This window comes from Apodemus sylvaticus, chromosome 5 (assembly GCF_947179515.1).
Source record: "Apodemus sylvaticus chromosome 5, mApoSyl1.1, whole genome shotgun sequence".
NCBI classification, from domain to species: Eukaryota; Metazoa; Chordata; class Mammalia; order Rodentia; family Muridae; genus Apodemus; species Apodemus sylvaticus.
The window spans coordinates 40,424,772-40,438,517 of NC_067476.1; positions in this window are offsets into that span (position 1 = coordinate 40,424,772).

The window sequence follows — 13,746 nt, forward strand, 5'->3', positions numbered from 1 at the left end:
TTGAATTCTCCGCTTGATCAAATTGGCTAGAACCTTTAGCATAGAAAATATGCTGAGCAGGAGTAGTTAAAGTTAATCATGGATATTCATTGTCCTTTTTGTGACTTGATAACACAGGCACCTGGCCTTTCACCACTAACTTAAAGCCCCTCCCATGCACCCCCTACCCTATTTCTAGTTTGCTGAGAGATTTTATCCTAAATGGATGTTGTATTTTGTCAAATAGTGCTTCTGCATCTGTAAGATATTCAAATGTTTTTTTTGTCAATATGGCAACATTTTCTTAATTATTTTTTTGTATAACTAATGAATTCTTGATTCCTGTTCAAATTTTAGTCCCAAGTCTTGCCTTTGGCTTCTTTCCCTTTCCTAGGCCCCATTAAGACCACTGGTCCCCTCTCCTCAGCCTAGTGAGCCAATGAACATCAATCAGTCTTTGAATGGTTTATCTCAGCCCTCTCCTAGTCACCTCCCATCTGCCTGTGGGGTTCCAAATCTTCAGCCATTTGTTCAAAGACAACCTCTTGCATCATGTCAACCTGCACGTCAGTTGGCTTTTCATGTTCTGATAAACTTTATTTCCACATCTAAGGTTGGTGTGTCTCCATTCTATGGGCCAGATTATGGTCAGCTGTGCTTAAATTAAGTCACGAGAACAGCTGTATCACCTCAGCCATCCCACTCTGTGGATGTGATGAAAACGCTCTACCTGCTGGAATTTCCCCTGGTCCTTGGCCTGTAACTGAATTCCCTGTGGGGATTGTGTGACTTTTTGCTAAATCTTTCTGCGTGTTGACTTGTGAGTTCTGTTCAAGTGAGTCCCTTAGTAAATCCTTAGTAAAAGCGATTATTTTATAGAAGGGCTAAACACAGCTCTGAACTGGGCCCAACTCCCGTGCTTAAACTTTAGATCTTTCAAAAACAAATTTGAACTCTTGTCCCTTGCATTCTTTATTTCCAAAGACAGCTGTGGCTCTCTGGATTGCATCAGCACTGTCAGTTTTGCCTGTGGGTCCTCACGGCCTACATTCCTTTACTCTGTCCCCCACAATTTTTCTCAGCACCATTCCATGTCTCGGAAGAGTCTGTGACTCATTTTATCGGCTATCCCTCTGGGAAGACTAGCCGGAGAAGATCCGAGGAAGATGCTTGTGGCACAATTACTCTTAGAACTGAGCAATGACCTCTAAGGGTCTATAAATGCTAATTTGAGAAACATCACTTTAAGTGGTTTTTCCTTTGTCGTATCCAATATGTCTGCTCTTGAAGTCCCAAACCTCTGTAAGTAAGCCAATGGGTAAAAATAAGGCATTTTAAACATTCGACCTGGATCGTTTGGACATCATCCACTATGTGATACTCAGAGGGCTTGAAGCCTCTTGCAGCTCAAGAGCTTTCCAGCAAGTGCTTTCCACGTGCTTTATGGTTTTTGTTTTTCCTGATTCTTGCCCTTTTTTGGCTTACTTCCCCTCTTCCTCTTTTGCCCTATCCCCCAACCTTGGGTATTCTGCCCTTTTTCCTAACAGGGTGACAATAGGGTGCATTCAAATAAAGAATGCAGCTAACACTTTGAGTCTATTATGCCAAAGTCTTTACCCCTTATAATTCACAGTGACTTTACAGAGTGGCTGGAGACAGAACACAGAGCCAGGTATCCATTGGGTTGTTATTTTCCCCCTGTGTCCCTCTCAGTGTGTGACACTAAAACACAATCAGTATTCACAACCAGATGCCAGTTCCTTTTAGACATAGGATATTAAAACTATCCTCTGTATGATGAGAAAGTTGACTTACAACTACAGCATAAAATTATATGTGTGCTTTTCTGTGTCACTCTGCCTCTGAGACCGGTCCAGGTTTTGAATGAATCACAGACTTTTATTAAAGTATGGGTTGGTTATCTTTTAAATAAATATTAGATTTGATTATATCAAGCAGAGTCTGAGCACAATGTGACTAAAACCAAAGAAGCTTCAGATAAAAATTGTATATTTTTTGTCTAGATAACAAGTTCATATCTTTTATTGTACCCAGTATTTCCAATCTTCTGCTGTTTATATCTATTTTCTCAAATTTTATCTTCTTCATAAAAAAGGTTCTAAAATATGACACATTTCTTGAATTGATGAGATGGTTATTTAATATACTGAAAGTAAGCAAAAAACACATTTAACCACCTACTTAATTTAAACTTTCATTATTCCACTATAATGTTTATAAAGCCAATAGTAATCTGTGGGAAGATAGTAGTCTGCAACATCTAGTCATTTGTTGCAGAAGGAAATGAATAAACAAGAGACATGGAAAAATTTAATAAAATATTTGTTAATCATAGAGATGATAAAATAACTATTAAGTTTATTGATAGTATAAAAATACTCCAAAAAAAAATCTTATGAGGCTTTTCATAAAGGCAGTTATACCTAACTAAATTCATGCATTTTACACAATACAGACTGAAAAGATCTTTGATTTTTATTTCATTATATATATGTGTGTATGTGTGTGTGTATGTGTGTGTGTGTTGACATGTTTGGGCACACATACATGTGTGTGGAGGCCTGAAACTAAATGACATCAGGTTTGACTGCTCTTTACCTTATATACTGAAGCAGAATCTCTCACTGAATTCAGCTTGGCATTTCTGTTCAGTCAGCTTCCAGGGGAGAGCCCCAGCTTTGCCTCTAGAGTGCTAGGATTACACATGGCTTCCACCCTCACATGGCCTTCAAGTGGGAATCAGAACTCCGATTCTCCTCATACTTGTATGGCAAGTGTTTTACCCACTGAGCCATTTCTCAGTGGGTAAAACCCTGATCTCTCTCTCTCTCTCTCTCTCTCTCTCTCTCTCTCTCTCTCTCTCCCTCCCTTCTCAAAGTCTTTTTTTAAAATTTTAATGACTAATATATGTGATCTGTCATTGAGGCCACTGTCTACAGACATGAGAAGAGAAATTTCATTTCTTCTTCTCTTCCTTCATGGGCAGAGTCTAAATGATCACCTCTCTCTTGGCTAGGAAGCCTTCCCTATGGGTCTGAATGCTTTCTTAGTCTTAGACTAAGGCCCTTCTGTTTAGTCAGCCTGAAGTGGTCAGCCAAGAGCTTCTTGCAATGCCTGAATGCCTTCTGTGTGGGGACGTGTTTACAAGGATCTGCTTGTTTTGAACACAGTCTGCTTCCCCTTCAGACAGGTTGTGTATGATACACGTGATGGTCAATCTCTTAGATTCACCATGTCTCCTCATTCACAGGATCTATCTGTACCCGTCTCGTGTGAGTCACCTCAGCAGGCGTTGGTGCATTGGCCATGCCTTATGCCCTTCTTGTGCTCATCTGCTTTTCCTTCTATGGACCCAAGATGTTTTCTGGTATTGGGCCATGGAATGGACAGTCTTAGGCCTGTGGATGGTCAACTGGTCTTCGATTGGTTTCTAGCTCTTCTGAGGAGAGTTGCCTTGGTAATTTCACTGATGTCACTAGGGTCCAACCAGCCCTTCTCGCCATAGCAGAGGACACTAGAGGCAATCTACTCCCAAAGCCTGAGCATTCTCATGGCTGTGTCCACAGCAGAGAAAGGAAAGCAAAAGGATCTTTTAAAAGTAATTAGAAATCTTAAAAAGATCAATTTCCATTTCTGTCTCTAGTAGCCTTGGGAAGACAGAACAAGAGAAAGTAAAGACAGGGGCTTCAGAACAACTTGTATTGAAGAGCTTAATATGTAATTCCTATAATTTTTCTGGTTATATTTACCATGAACCTGCACCCTGATCCATGCCCTCCCCTTCCAGTCCATCATTCAGCAAAGAGGAACATCTTGGCATTGGTACATTGCTTATTCTTCCCCTAAGCTTCTCATGTGAAGCACGATATGTCCTCTCTGCCGGAGTATGTTTCTATTGTCACCAAAGCAGAGCTTCTAAGCAGAGCTACGAATGCCTTAGGAGAGCAGCCGAGGAACTCAGGGATGATGGTGTAGGTGGGAACTGTCTCCTAAGACAACCAATCCCACCCATTTGAACGTGAAACTCTGTGAATGTCCTGTCTTTCACATGCAGCTTGGAGTAGATTCCTGCCATGTGTGCTGGTTGAATGAGCAAGTCCTTCTTAGACTCTGGTATTTGAACACTTGGTCCTTAGTTGCTGGTGCTGTTTGGGAAGATAAAGGAGACATGGCTTTTCTACAGGAAGAATGTTACTGGAGGTGACAGTAGAGATGGAAAGCCTCCAGGTGCTTCAAGTTTGTTCTCCTGGCTTCCTGATCGTGTTTGAAGAGCTAAGCTCCTAGCTTCCAGCTCCTGCTGACATGCCTGCATACCCTAGTGGACTCTTTCCCATTCAAAGATAAACTTCTAGAAGTTGCTGTGGTCACAGTATTTCATCACAGCAACAGAAAAGTAACTCACATACCATATAATATGCCACCCTCTATACTGAAATAAAACTTGATAGGCAAATGTAACTGCAGAGTGGAGGACCTGTCTATCCTTGTCTGATTTAAAGGGTGGAAAGCTGGGTTATAGAATGAGAACTGGGCAGGACACTCCCATACCCCATTTCCTTAACATGTTGGCCAGAGACTAATTCCCTAAAAAGGCCTTTATTTCTTAGTTGGATTTCATTATCACCCTATGGTTAGGTCTACATGGACTAATGTGAATCCAGAAGAGAGCTACTTAAGGCAAATCCCACAGACCAGCCCAAGAGTAACACCGTCCTCATACACCAAAGGGGGAGAGAGAGAGAGAGAGAGAGAGAGAGAGAGAGAGAGAGAGAGAGTCCCCCTACCTTTCAGGGATATCAAAATAACGTGGTACTGAGGACTAAGGAGTCTGCATCCAGGCATATTCAGGTCCTGGTCCCACCTTTGCTATTTATAGACTCAGCAACTCTGGAAAAATCTCTCTAACTTTCTAAGCTTCTGCTTCCAAACATGTGTATTTCTGTATACACACTCCCATCATGAAGCTGACTGGATAAAAGAATAATAAAAGACATGACTTTTCAACTAGTCAGTTATTGACAAACAATAGGGTTTCATGGTAGTATTTGCAGCTATTGACCTGGAACATAATCAACTGGCATGCAAGCCACAAATGTCAACACATTTTAGGATTAACCCAATAAATATTATCTAGCAATAAATTTCTTCACATAACTCATACTTGCAAACTGCAAAGGTTACATCGCAAGTTCAAAGGTTAACAAGAGGGATTTGTTAAATCTTGCCCTTATCAATGACACCTTATCAAGAATGTGAGGTGTCCAAACCTGTGTCCTTGCTTTCCTGGCACACTGAGGACATAGCTACAGGGAAGCTTATGGGATAAAAGACTTATGAAGTACAGTTTCTTCCTTGCCAGTTGTGCAACCCAGTGGGAAGAAATAAAAGATCAGGTTTCCTGGCCTTTTCTCAGTGCAGAGTGATTTGGCATGGGAGGTGAGCAGCACAGAGGCAGCCCTGTGTAGTCTGCAACACAAAAGAATCAAAGAATCAGCCCAAGGTCCACTCAAGTACTAACGCCCTTTAGTAGGAACTGCATCCAGAGTCGCTGCACTTAGTGACAGAACTTCTCGGGCCAACTGACTTGTCAAGGGAGCCATGGTGAAACCACAAACACGTTTTCTTGCTGTTTGAGTTGTGTTGACCTGAATCTGTTGTAGCAGTGTAGTGAATTCTAATGAAAATATCCCTACTTACTACATTTTGTTTACTCCTGGTTTCTCCTCTCTAGGTGTGTTTTCCTATCTAGATTTATAGGTATGGTACAGAATATTTATGAATCATCAACATTTTGGTGAAGAGATAGGTTATTAGAGACTGAGCCCAGGGCCTTGCCCATGCTAAGCAAATATTTCATCACTGGGCTATAACCCTAACCAGTATTAATATTTAAGTGAAGGCTTGGAAGGTCATTCTTCTTTAGTAATGAAACCTTGCTGTTAGTGGGATAGCTTCTGTCATGCCACGAACCCTCAAGGATTTCTAGAAAATAGGTACTCTAGAGATGAAAAACTATCAGAGGACTTTCATTCAATTGGGGAGGTTATTCTGAGCCAGACATGTTATATGGACGTGTTGGGGGTTCAGAAGAATATTTCGGGAAACACTTGTTGCTGGTATTGAAGAGGAGTTGAAGAGTCATCCCATGGACTGAGATTCTCAGATAACTGGCCTTCCTGCTTGTATCACAGAGCTAGACCTGCTGGCTGGACTGGCAAAGCAACTGGCAAAGCCACTCTGAACATGGCGTAGGAACTGCTGCAGCTGGGTTTTACTACCACTTGGTGCTGTGCTTAGGGTACACAGGAGAGAACGGCCTCAAAAGAATGGCTGAACGTATTAAGAATAAGTGGCCAGCCTCCTTTCATGCCTGTGCTTCGTTCTCAGCATCACCCCTGCGTGGGATTTTTTTCTTTCCTTTTCCTAAAGTTACCAACACTTCTCTAATCCCTGCCAAACAAGCTATCTCTTTCTTCTCTTGTCATAGACTCAGGGAAATACAGTTCACGTTAGCTTAGCACTGCTTTCTTCTCTTGAAACTTTGATTTCCTTATTAGTTCAGTCTTTACAATACAAGAGCCTCTGAAAGTTACCATGGCCGTTACTCCCAGGCACTAAAACAAGGACAAACTCCAAATAAACCACAATCATTACTTCTTCAGAAAGTGAAAGAGAGATATCTGAATACTTGGCTGTTTTTGAAACTATTATAATTATATAATTGACCTTTATTATAATTGACCTTTGATAGTCAATTACTAGGTCCAATAATGAGGAGGGACCAACCACATCACCTTGTGTGGTAAGTATTTTGCTTAACTAACAACAGTGGACTGTTAGTTTTCAATCGGGCATTTGATTTGAAATGTGTTCCTGTGACTGCAATCACTAAGCAATAGTACTGGGGAATTTCAAAGCTTAAGAAGGCATCATGTCCAAAAAATAGTGGTTTGGGATTAGCAGTCCAGTGAAATCATCTGGTTCCCCCTTTTCAGCACACAGTTGCTTTTCTTTCTCCCCCAGTTCACCTGGTTCTTTCTTAAGTATGACAGTGTTGACCCCTCCCCCCAAGGCCTTTGTCCTTGATCACTCTGTTCTTACACAGAGCCTTGACCAAAAATTTGAACTGTGGCTGACGGTGCCTCCTCCTACATCATGGGATGGTTTTGTGTCCTGCCTTATGTTCTGCATTGCTCCCAGCTCTGTTAGGCTATCTTAGTTCAGGTTCTCCATAAAGCAAGGGCCTGCAGCAAAGTCCCATGCTAATGTTTTATTTAGAGGTGCTATGCCAGGGAAGAAGATAAGTGTGGGAAGGGGTAAGAGATGACAATCACACGATGCTGCTATAGGATCCTGGTGACCTCGTTCCCAGAAACTGCTGCTGGTGGCTCAGCTCCAAGGAGTTTTCTGATTCCTTCCCATCTCTACTTCTGGGGTATCTTCATGCTTCCTTTTGGTGTGAGCTCTCTCGCATTGTCCTGTTGTGTTATTGGCCCATTAGCACACCAACTGGCAAAGCTACTCTGAACATGTTATAGGAACTGCCACAGCTGGGTTTTACTACCAAGAGGATGGTGGCACTTGGTCTTATGACTAGTCCAGGCACAGTCCTGGGAGGCTGGTGAGGCCTAGTAGATGCAAGATAAGCAGAAATTTGTCTACTGTCCCAATACTATATTCTTTCTTGTGTATTATTATCATTTCCACCATTGGTATAGAGATTGTTTTGTTTAGTGCTTACAATATATCCATAGCCTACTGTTATTTGACTACCACTCTCTAAGTGGTAGTCAAATAACAGTAGGTATTGGATTTCTAGATTTTGGAGCTTCAGTTTCTAAGAAATAGTTCCTCAGTGGTAGAAGACAAACACCTATTGATGAAGATAATATTCTTCAGATATAAGACTCAAAGGCCCTTGGGCTCATACTGACTGGAAAGCCCCCTCCCTGAAGACTACTTTTCATGGTACCAGAAAGCACTATGCCAGCTTCAAAAGGAGGGAAGAAACCCATAGTGCTACCCAGAAATGGATCCCTAAGAGCTACAACAATGACTAACATGGCGTGTCAGCCCTGAGGGGGCAATAGTGGCACACAGACATTGGTGGTAGCCAATGGCTTTCTAATTGGACTTATGACCCTCTCAGCAACAAAGAAATCAGGCCTGGTACCAGAAACCTAACCAGAGCTCTCAAACTCAAGGATCTTCGAGGGGAAACTACAACTGCCCCTTTACTACACAGCAAATCCCTAATTATGGTCTAAATATTTATCATTATACACAAAGATGAGTTTCATCTTCACCCCTCATCAAGGAAACTTCTCGTGGCAACAAACAGAGACCATTATAGAAAACCACAACCAATCAAAATGCAGAGTTGTGGACTCTCATCTGATACATCTTCTGCACCTAAGAATCAGGGATCATTCTGAGGAGGCCAAAAGATTGTAAAAGCCAGAGAAACAGGGAGCTCACTGTGGGATTTGTCTCCTAGAAATGTCAGAAGCTATACCCATAAAGTCTCAACATGGCTGCCTTAACAAGACATGACTAAGGACGACACCAGTAGGCATGTGATGGGGAAAAGCGCATGAAACCTCAAACCTGTATTTCCAGACAAATTAAAGAGTGAGTGAGAGTGTGTGTGTGTGTGTGTGTGTGTGTGTATACACACACATACATATATATACATACATATATATACATACATATATATACATACATATATATACATACATACACACATATACATACATATATACACATGCATATATATACATATATACACATACATATATACATACATGTATATACATACATATACATACATATATATACATACATATATATACACATATATATGTATATATATATATATGCCATGAATTTGAAGAACAAAGAGAAACATATGGAAAGCTTTGGAGGGAGAAAAGGAAAGAAGAAATGATGTAATTATATTATAATCTCAAAAAAAATAAAAAAGAAATAGCATGTCTCAGAAATAACTACTGCATTTTTCTAAGGAATGCAGATATAGAGAGATTAATTTGACTTTGTGAGTATTTTGTCGTCTTCTTATTTCTCTGTACCCATGTATTCATGAATCTGGTATGTCTATTTACCAAAAATGAACATTCTGAGAAGGGAATCAGGAAAGCAATTGCATTTATAATGGCTTTTAAAAAGCCTAATAATAAACTTAACCAGGAAACTCAAAGACTTCTAACAGTGAAAAATTTAAAACACAGAGGGAAGAAATAAAAAAAAGCCTAGAAGATGGACTTTCCAGGCTTATGGGTTGGAAGAATTAATGTAGGGAAAAAGGGTGTCTTACCAAGTGCAATCCCAACACACTGCTAATGACCATCTATATAAACAATAAAATCAATTTCAAAATTCACAAGAGAGCATAAAAGACCATAAACAAAGTAAGCCTGAGCAAAAGGGAAACTACTGGAGCTATGACCGCACTTGATTTCAATTTATACTACAGAGTCACAGTAACAAAACCACCTGGCACTGTCACACAACAGACATGAAGATGAAGGACATGGATTAGAGGACACAGAATTAACCCCCTACAGCGACAGTCACCTGATTTTAACAAAGATGCCAAGAAACACATGGTGGGAGAAAGAGCCTTTTCCACACCTGGTCATGGGAAAACTTGATAGCCACGTATCTAAGAATAAAGCCTCAATATTATCTGTACAGGAATCAACTCAAATGTACTAAAGATCTTAATCTGAGAGGAGAAAGTCTGAAAGTAATAGAGAAAAATGCGACCAAACACTTGAAAGTCTAGTCATTCTGAAAGGGACTCCAAGAACTCAAGAAGCAACACCAAGAATTGAAAAATGGGCTGCAAGGAATTTAAAGAAGACTTCTTCATAGCAAAGGAAACAGTTTGTCAAGGATGAGACATCCCACAGAATGGGAGAAAATCTTGGTTAGCTCTACATCTGACACAAAATTAATATCCAGGATATAGAAGAACTCCACAAATTAGATTAAAAGAACCCAAACAAGAGGCTGGGAGGACGGCTTAGGGAGGGCGGCTTAGGGAGGACTGCTTAGCTAGCACAGGGCTTGCTGTGCATTCTCAGGACCCAAATTCAGACCCCAGAGCCTATGCAAATGCCGGACATGGTAGGGTGTCTACCAGCACAGTGCTGGGGAGAGTAGGAGGAGAGACTATGGTAGAAAGATCTCAGGGCTAGCTGGCCAGTCCATCCAGACAAACTGGTGTGCTCCAGGGTCAGTGAGCAATTCTGTCTCAAAAAACAAGGTGAAGACTAACTGAAGAGGATAACCAATGTAGACCTCTGGCTTTTTATGTGTATACATGCACACATATATCACACGTGCACACACACATACATCATGTGCACATACATACATACATCACACACACACCACACACATGCACACACACATATATCACACACATACATCATATGTACACATACAGCACACACATACCACATACATCACACACATACATCACATGTACATACATACTTCGCATGTACACACACCACACACATGCACACACACATACATCACACACATACATCATATGTATACATACATCACACACATCCCACATACACCACACACATACATCACATGCACATACGTACTTCGCATGTACACATACCATACACATGCACACACACATACATCACACACATACCACATACACCACACACATACATCACATGTACATACATACGTCACATGTACACACACCACACACATGCACACACATACATCATATGTACATATACATCACACACATAACACATACACAACACACATACATCACATGTCCATACATACTTCACATGTACACACACCACACACATGCACATACACACATCACACATATACATCATATGTACACATACACCACACACATACCACATACACCACACACATACATCACATGCACATACATACTTCGCATGCACACACACATGGCACAAACACATGCACCACACATACATACATCTTACAGAGAGAGGAGTGAGGGAAGGAGGGAGGGGGAGGGAGGGAGAGAGAGAGAGGGAGAAGGAGCGGGAGGGGGAGAGAGGGAAAGAGGGAGGAAGGGGAGAGTAATAAACCAGGAAACTGAAAGACGTCTAACAGTGAAAAATTTAAAACATGGAGGAGAGAGGGAGAGAGGGAGAGAGAGAACAACGCCCTATCAACCAAACCAACAAATGGGAGAATAAGGTGAACAGATAGTTCCAGTGAGAGTGCAGAAAGCATGTGTATGTTTTTTATCCTCTGATTCAAGGGTCTCAGGCGGGGACTGGTAGTGTGGTCACCTTCTGGACCAAAGGCAGGTAGAGCAAGAGGGAAGCTGGGTAGGGGACAGAGTGTAGCTGTCCCACATCAAAAGGTGTAGCTAAAAACTAGATGCTGGCAAGGCTGTGTAGAAAGAGGAGCACTCCATTATTGGTGGGATTGCAAGCTGGTACTTGCACATACATCATATGTACACATACATCACACACATAACACATACACAACACACATACATCACATGTACATACATACTTCACATGTACACACACCACACACATGCACATACACACATCACACATATACATCATATGTACACATACACCACACACATACCACATACACCACACACATACATCACATGCACATACATACTTCGCATGTACACACACATGGCACAAACACATGCACTCTGGAAATCAGTCTGGCGGTTCCTCAGAAAATTGGACATAGTACTACCTGAGGACCCAGCTATACCACTTCTGGGCATATACCCAAAAGATGCTCCAACATATAATACATGCTCCACTATGTTCATAGCACCTTATTTATAATAGCCAGACGCTGGAAAGAACCCAGATGTTGTTCAACAGAGGAATGGATACAGAAAATGTGGTACATTTACACAATGGAGTACTACTCAGATATTAAAAACAATGACTTCATGAAATTCTTAGGCAAATGGATGGAACTACAAAGTATCATCCTGAGCGAGGTAACCCAATTACAAAAGAACACACATGGTATGTACTCAGTGATAAGTGGATATTAGCTCCAAAGCTTGAAATACCCAAGATACAATTCACAGACCACATGAAGCTCAAGAAGAAGGAAGACCAGTGTGGATGCTTCAGTCCTTCTTAGAAGGGGGAACAAAATACTCATGGGAGGAAATACAGAGACAAAGTGTGGAGCAGAGACTGAAGGAGAAAAGCCATCCAGAGACAGCCTCATCTGGGGATCCATCCCATATACAGTCACCAAGCCCAGACACTATTGTGGATGCTAAGAAATGCTTGCTGACAGGAGCCTGATATAACTGTCTCTTGAGAGGCTCTGCCAGAGCCTGACAAAGAGGCAGATGCTCTCAGCCAACCACTGGACTGAGCACAGGGCTCCCAATAGAGGAGTTAGAGAACGGCTGAAGTGGGTTGCAACCCCATAGGAAGAAGAACAATATCAACCAACCAGACCTCTCAGAGATCCCAGAGACTAAACCACCAACCAAAGACTATACATGGAGGGACCCATGGCTCCAGCCACATATGTAGCAGAGGATGGCCTTGTCCGGCATCAATGGGAGGAGAGGCCCTTGGTCCTGTGAAGGCTCGATACCCCAGTGTAGGGGAATGCCAGGGCAGGGAGACAGGAGTGGGTGGGTGGGTGAGCACCTTCATTATAAGCAGGGGAAGGGGGGATGGGATGGGGGTTTCCAGAGGGGAAACTGGGAAAGAGGATAACATTTGAAATGCAAATAAAGAAAATAGCCAATAAAAGAAAAAAAAAAAAAACAAACTACATGCAACAACCAAGACTACACTAAGAGTCTCTCCTACTGTAGTCATGTTGACTATTATAATGAAAATAATTCTAGTATAAATATTGGAGAAAGGGAACAGATGATGATGAGAATATAAGTTTTACAGCAAGAGAGAAATCAACATGGGAATTCCTCAAAAAACTTGAAGACGGAACTGCTACTTCACCCATATCTGACATTTATGGGCACATATACAAAGTACCATAAGTAAGCAGCGAGGGCACAGTCCTTGGTTTATAGATGGCAGTCTTCCCCCTGTGCCATGGAATGCCCTCTGCCCTCTTGCCTGCTCTTCAAAAGGATATCAGTCACCTGGATTAGGGCCTCACACTGAAATTAATGTCCTCTTTAAAGATCCTATCTGTAATTTTACAGTCTAGGGGCTAAGCCACAGTTCTTTAAGGGCGGTATTCAGGGGAACTATGTAAGCTCATAACACCAACCCTAAAGAACTTGGTGAGATTAATGTTCTGTTCTTCTCCTTGGCCCTTGACTGAAATCACCAAAGCGAGTCAGAGTAACTTACAGAAAGATCCAGAAATGTAAGAAAGGGGTTTACACTGAGTAAATGAAAGGCATTGTTGTCCAGCCAAAGTTCATTGTTTAAATTATGTTTATTTATGCCAACGCAAAAATACAATAAAACCACTTAAAAAAAAACCAACCATATCATCTTCATGTAACATAATTCTTCAGTGAACAGAAGCACTACTGTTAATGTTTTGGCCCTTCCAAGGTCCTGCCTTGGGTCAAAACGGTAATTAGAGAAAGAACAAATTCTTCCTGATACACACATGAGAGAAACTACTATTTCCTAAAAAAAAAAAAAAAAAAAAAAAAAAAAAAAAAAAAAAAAATCTCATTTCAGCAATAACACAAAAACAGTACAAACA